Source organism: Salmo trutta, chromosome 7 (assembly GCF_901001165.1).
Source record: "Salmo trutta chromosome 7, fSalTru1.1, whole genome shotgun sequence".
Taxonomy (NCBI): domain Eukaryota; kingdom Metazoa; phylum Chordata; class Actinopteri; order Salmoniformes; family Salmonidae; genus Salmo; species Salmo trutta.
The window spans coordinates 45,892,645-45,900,233 of record NC_042963.1 but is presented as its reverse complement, the minus strand read 5'-3'; positions in this window follow the sequence as shown (position 1 = coordinate 45,900,233).

The following is a 7,589-nucleotide window of genomic DNA, read 5'->3' as shown; positions in this document are numbered from 1 at the left end:
GGCCCTTTCAAATATTTAAAATGGGCCCAAATTAGGCATGTACAGTGCCTTCAGGAAGTATTCACACCCCTTGACTATTTGCACATTTTGGAGTGACAGCCTGAATTTAAAATATATTTTATTGAGATTGTCACTGGCCTACACACAATACCCCAAAATGTCAGTGGAATTGTTTTGATTTATTTTTTACAAATGAATAGAAATCTGAAATGTTTTGAGTCAATAATTATTCAACCCTTTTGTTTTTGCAAGCATAAATAAATTCAGGTGTAACATTTTGCTTAATTTACAAATTGCATGGGCTCATTCTGTGCAATAAGTGGTTAACATAATTTTTTAATTACTACCTCATCTCTGTACCCCACACATACAGATAATTGTAAGGTCCCTCAGACGAGCAGTGAATTTCAACCAGAAAGGTTTTCCGAATATCCTCGCAAAGGTCACCGATTGGTAGATATAAAAAAAGCAGACATTTAATAGCTCTTTGAGCATGGTCAAGTAATTAGTTACACTTTGGATAGTGTATAAATACACCCAGTCACTACAAAGATACAGGCGTCCTTCCTAACTCAGTTGCCGGAGAGGAAGGAAACCACTCAGTGACTAAAACAGTTAGAGTTTATTGGCTGTAATAGGAGAGAATGGAGGATGGATCAACTACATTGTAGTTACACCACAATACTAACCTAATTGACAAAGTGAAAAGAAGGAAGTCTGCACATGTTTGGGGCATATCCAACACAACACATCACTGAGTACCACTTCATATTTTCAAGCATGGTGGTGGCTGCATCATGTTATAGGTAGGGAGTGTTTTAGGATAAAAGGAAACAAAATAAAGCTAAGCACAGGCAAAAATCGTAGAGGAAAACCTGGTTCAGTCTGCTTTCCAACAGACACTGGGAGACAAATTCACCTTTCAGCAAGACAATAACCTAAAACGCAAGACCAAGTATACACTGGAGTTGCTTACCAAGACAACATTGAATGTGCCGGAGTGGCCTAATTACAGTTTTGACTAAAATCGTCTTGAAAATCTATGGCAAGACTTGAAAATGGCTGTCTTGCAACAATCAACGTGACATAGCTTTAAGACTCACAGCTGTAATCTCTGCCAAAGGTGATTCTAACATGTATTGACTCAGGGGTGTGAATACTTATGTAAATTAGATATCTATATTTCAATAAATTAACAAAACATTCCAAAAAAAGGTTTTAACTTTGTCATTATGAAAAAAAATCCATTTAATACATTTTTAATTCAGTCTGTTACAACAAAATGCAGAATAAGTCAAGGGATATGAATACTTTCTGAATACTCTTATATCAGACTTACACTGCCACCTGCTGATAAAGGTACAATGCTGAAATGTGTGTTAGTGAAAAGAGGAAGTAGGAAAGCAGCTATTAGATTTTGAAGCATGTCCATTCATGAGAGCCCACCAATGTTTACCGACCACACCCCGTTCACCTCTTTACAGGTATTGTAATGAGTAGAAATGTTGCATGTTTGGTGTTCCAGTAGTTATTAGGGTGATCCAGTTCTAAGTGTAATAAACAAATTATAACAGGGAAATTCAAGAAACAAATAACTTTAATTTAACCAAAAAACAAAGCTTTACATGGATTGAGACAAAAAAAAGCAATATAATATGATACATGTTAATTAACAAGATCACACAAGCTACATGGGTAGAGGTTTCCGTGACAGATTTTTGCCACGACATCAGCGCCCTCTTCAATAACTAACAAATGCCTCTTCAGTAATCAACAAATGCCTCATTAGTAATCAACAAACGCCCGTTTGGACTCCACACAAATATGACCATTCTGTGAAAAGCTGAGACTCTCACGAACACTGGCCTCACAAGACTCCTCTGAAGATCCCCCCAGGACCAGTTAAAAAAATTAAAATGAAATGAATGGAAGTATATACAGTCGTGGCCAAAAGTTTTGAAAATGACACAAATATTAATTTTCAGTCTGCTGCCTCAGTTTGCATGATGGCAATTTGCATATACTCCAGAATCTTATGAAGAGTGATCAGATGAATTGCAAAGTCCCTCTTTACCATGCAAATTAACTGAATCCCCCAAAAACATTTCCACTGCATTTCAGCCCTGCCACAAAAGGACCAGCTGACATCATGTTAGTGATTCTGTAATTAACACAGGAGTGAGTGTTGACAAGGACAAGGCTGGAGATCACTCTGTCATGCTGATTCAGTTCGAATAACAGACTGGAAGCTTCAAAAGGAGGGTGGTGCTTGGAATCATTGTTCTTCCTCTGTCAACCATGGTTACCTGCAAGGAAATACATGCAGTCATCATTGCTTTGCACAAAAAGGGCTTCACAGGCAAGGATATTGCTGCCAGTAAGATTGCACCTAAATCAACCATTTATCGGATCATCAAGAACTTCAAGGAGAGCGGTTCAATTGTCGTGAAGGAGGCTACAGGGCGCCCAAGAAAGTCCAGCAAGGGCCAGGACCGTCTCCTAAAGTTGATTCAGCTGCAGGATCAGGGCACCACCAGCACAGAGCTTGCTCAGGAATGGCAGCAGGCAGGTGTGAGTGCATCTGCACACGCAGTGAGGCAAAGACTTTTGGAGGATGGCCTGGTGTCAAGAAGGGCAGCAAAGAAGACACTTCTCTCCAGGAAGAACACCAGGGATAGACTGATATTCTGCAAAAGGTACAGGGATTGGACTGCTGAGGACTGGGGTAAAGTCATTTTCTCTGATGAATCCCCTTTCCGATTGTTTGGGGCATCCAGAAAAAAGCTTGTCCGTAGAAGACAAGGTGAGCGCTACCATCAGTCCTGTATCATGCCAACAGTAAAGCATCCGGAGACCATTCATGCGTGGGGTTGCTTCTCAGCCAAGGGAGTGGGCTCACTCACAATTTTGCCTAAGAACACAGCCATGAATAAAGAATGGTACCAACACATCCTCCGAGAGCAACTTCTCCCAACCATCCAGGAACAGTTTGGTGACGAACAATGCCTTTTCCAGCATGATGGAGCACCTTGCCATAAGGCAAAAGTGATAACTAAGTGGCTTGGGGAACAAAACATCGATATTTTGGCCAGGAAACTCCCCAGACCTTAATCCCATTGAGAACTTGTGGACAATCCTCAAGAGGCAGGTGGACAAACAAAAACCCACAAATTCTGACAAACTACAAGCATTGATTATGCAAGAATGGGCTGCCATCAGTCAGGATGTGGCCCAGAAGTTAGTTGACAGCACGCCAGGGCGGATTGCAGAGGTCTTGAAAAAGAAGGGTCAACACTGCAAATATTGACTCTTTGCATCAACTTCATGTAATTGTCAATAAAAGCCTTTGACACTTATGAAATGCTTATAATTATACTTCAGTATTCCATAGTAACATCTGACAAAAATATCTAAAGACACTGAAGCAGCACACTTTGTGAAAATTAATATTTGTGTCATTCTCAAAACTTTTGGCTACGACTGTATGTTAACAGTTTAGTGCCAAAAATAAGGGGTTAAATACATGTACAAATAAAAACATTTCCTGATCTTTCTTATACTGTAGCTCTCAGATATAGGACAGACACTTCAGAACAAACTTCCTTTCGATTTTTTTTTGGGGGGGGGAATATCTGTTGTTCCATGTAGTTAATCTGTTATTCAATGCGTTTGTATGGGCTAATAGCAGTAAAGACAAATAAATAATATTTCATATATTTTTTTTGATACATCAAGGGCTCTTAAAATTCTAAATCAAATTGCAAAATGATCCTTGGTATGACATTCTGTAAATAATTCCATGTAGTTTAGCATATGGAACCCCCCGATTTCAAATGGTAATGTTTTAGCATTTGTGGCACAAATCCCATTCAAGTCATAGTACTTATTTATACTACCATTTTTTTTTTTGCACATTATGTCCAAATCATCCTAAATTATCTAACATTGATTGCGTAGCTCAACTAATTTACTTAGAGGATTTGGCCATGATGCACTAAAAATGCTAATTTTGGTACCATGACTTACAGGGGATTTGTGCCACAAATGCTAAAACGAAAGCACTTTTTACAACAGCAAGTGCTTCACAGTGACACAGCCTAATCCTTCAAAGAACAAGCAGAAGCACAGAGGCAAGGAAAAACGCTCAGATGGAAGAAACCTTGAGAGTAACCAGACTATGGCAAAAACACTAACAGAACCACCTTTTAAAGCTGCCATCAGCAGTTTAAACAAAATGTACTCCTCACCTATTTTCGGTAAAAAGCTGAGGAATGGGGCTGGAAAAAAGTAACCACTCAAATTCATTGAGTTATTGATGCAAGGACTGACCAGCCATGATATAAAAATTATAGTTTAACCATGTTTTGAGGCTATATAAATGTTTGTTTACATTTACTTTGTGACCAAACATTGGAGGAAAACAAGCTTATACTTTAGGTTCTGGTGGGGTACAACAGTTGAACTAAGCTCATAAGGGATTTATAAATTATATTCTTCAAAAATCAATGGGTACATATTTAAATCCAAAAATGGATGTAGCAACTGCAGATTGACCATTTAAAGGGTTAGTTCATCCAATCTACATGCTTGGGTGAAATTAATCTACAATGGCTGTGTTTATACAGGCAGCCCAATTTAGTTTTGTGCACAATTACAGTGCATTCAGAAAGTATTCAGATCCCTTGACTTTTTCCACAATTTGTTACAGACTTATTCTAAAATGTATAAAAAAAAAGGTACATACATTATTTCTTCAGCCACTCAGTTAAAAGGCACATGACAGCCCGCTTGGAGTTTACCAAAAGGCACTTAAAGGACTCTGATCATTAGAAACAAGATTCTCTGGTCTGATGAAACTAAGTTTGAGTTTATTTTATTTTTACAGGGACAGTGCACATTAATCAATGTTTCAGTAAAAGTGCCGGTTTTAGCCAGCCGGCTAATTTTCAACCGCAGTCCCTGGGTTGACTGAACTCTTTGGCCTGAATGCCAAGCGTCACGTCTGGAGGAAACCTGGCATCATCCCTACGGTGAAGCATGGTGGTGGCAGCATCATACTGTGGGGATGTTTTTCAGCGGCAGGGATGGGGAGACTAGTCAGGATCAAGGGAAAGAGGAATGAAGCAAAGTACAGAGAGATTCTTGATGAAAACCTGCTCCAGAGCACTAAGGACTTCAGACTGGGGCGAAGGTTCACCTTCCAACAGGACAATGACTTGGCACACAGCAAAGACAACGCAGGAGTAGCTTCGGGACAAGTCTGAATGTCCTTGAGTGGCCCAACCAGAGCCCGGACTTGAACCCGATCGAACATCTCTGGAGAGACCTGAAAATAGCTGTGCAGCGACGCTCCCCATCCAATCTGACAGAGCTTGAGATGATTTGCAGATAAGGGAGAAACTCCCCAAATACAAGTGTGCCAAGCTTGTAGCGTCATACTCAAGAAGGCTTGAGGCTGTAATTGCTGCCAAAGGTGCTTCAACAAAGTACTGAGTCTGAATACTTATGTAAATGTCATATCAATTTTATAAATTTGCAAACATTTCTAAAAACCTGTTTTTGCTTTGTCATTATGGGGTATTGTGTGTAGAACAATGAGGGGAAAACATTTTATCAATTTTAGAATAAGGCTGGTACGTAACAAAATGTGGAAAAAGTCAAGGGATCAGAAAACTTTCGGAATGCACTGTATTGGCAAAAGATTTGATCGGTCAAAAGACTAATTAGTGGCAAAAGATCAGAATTGGGATGCCTGTGTAAACGCAGCCTTTGAGATGTTTATGTAGGCCAGAGCCCTATACTACGTGCACGGTTGCACGAGTTAGTGAGGTAACTTTGACCAACTCAGAGTTCAACCCGGGATAACCGGTACCACAAAAGTTACCTTTTAGCCAGGTAAATTTCTATGGCGAATCCTTCAGAACTAACCTGCTCCCAGGTAGGCTAACTCAGGGCTAAATGTTTATACTGAAGTGTCTGAGCTGTGAGTTGAGGACCAATAAAATCAGATTCCCTCCCACTCGCAAAGATTGCGTCATAATCTCCTTCATTTGAAGAAGGCTGATTAAATATTGTATCAAAATGGTTTTGTGTAAAAAAAATAATGTTCAAATACCTATCACATAACACATTTAGTAATAACAACACATTTGAAACTTAACGTACAGTAAAACTTGTGTATGACTTAAAACAAATATTTTATCGCTAGTAAAGATGCTGGTGCATTAATAAGCACACCAAAGATGGCATTACCAATAAGTAATAGAATAAAGACGGCACTTCTACAAGCTTATTTCACACCACAGCCTTCTGAATTTGACAGATAACTTTTTCATTTTGAAATCGGCACAAATGAAAATGTGGCACCGACTCGCCCATGGACTGATATTTCAGCATTGTCTCAATGAAGAGTTCGGCGTTCGACTAGCCATGTGCGGCATGCACAGGAGTTAGCGGCAGGCAGACGAGCAATATCTAGTCAGTACGGATTAAACCGGAGCCGGAATGTGAAGCTAACTGAACCTGGCTAGCTTCAGAAAACCTTGAGTAGAATATAGCTTCAATCGTTCTATACCTCTCTGTAGTGACAGCATCCACGATAATCCATTGTTTACTTTGCTACAGCTAGCTAGATTAGATAAACTACCCATTTAACTTAGAGAAATTCCAAGAGTTTACATTTTTTACTACACAACCCACTCCACACTTCGTAAGGGTGTTTTTATATATAGCTTTGAACTTCATTGTACTGCTGAAAGGTTCATTTCTACCATAGAAGACTACTGATAGCGTAGCTGTTGTTTTGTTAACTTTTATTTTGAAGGCTTTATTAAGGCCGAAGTAAATCTTTCGGTTCTTCTGGCGGAACTTGGGTCATACCGAATTGGTCCATGTATTGAAAGTAAAATCATTGATATTAGTTTACAAAGCAACTATTCCAAAACCATTGCACTTTAATTGAAAAATCACAGAAGAAATGCAGGTAGTCTGGAAGAACGATAGTCTTAAATTGATTAATGGTCATTTAGATTCTTGAAAAAAAATACAAAGTTACATAATGGAGCTTTAAACGCCTCATGAGCAAAGCACAACCGTCGGTCTTTGTCATAACCCAAAATATTTGGTTTTATTACACTATTGTTTACAAACGACAATAATGTAAACAAACAATGTATAGCTTGGATGTCATGGACTGGTCCTCTCAGTTGGTAGAGCATGTCTCTTGCAACAAATACCAGGATAGGTGGTTCAATTCCTAGGACCACTCATACGTAAATTAATGATGCACGAAGCACGCATGACTAAGTCGCTGTGGATAAAAGTGTCTGGTAAATGGCATATATACGGTTAGTCCTTGCACCTAGAACGCAGTCTATGAATTTGAGGGGTTACATTTTACTAGCCCCATCCCTCAGCTCTATGCCAAAACAAGTGACAGGGCAGCAGTTTTTCGAATCCCAGAATGTAGCTTTAAATCTGTACATTTCTGTCAAGTAGACACTTGCTTGAAAACAAGAACTGGTTCACAAATTTGAGTTTGCTTGAAATTGAACGTAACTTAAACCTATAACAAAACTGATTTGCGTTTT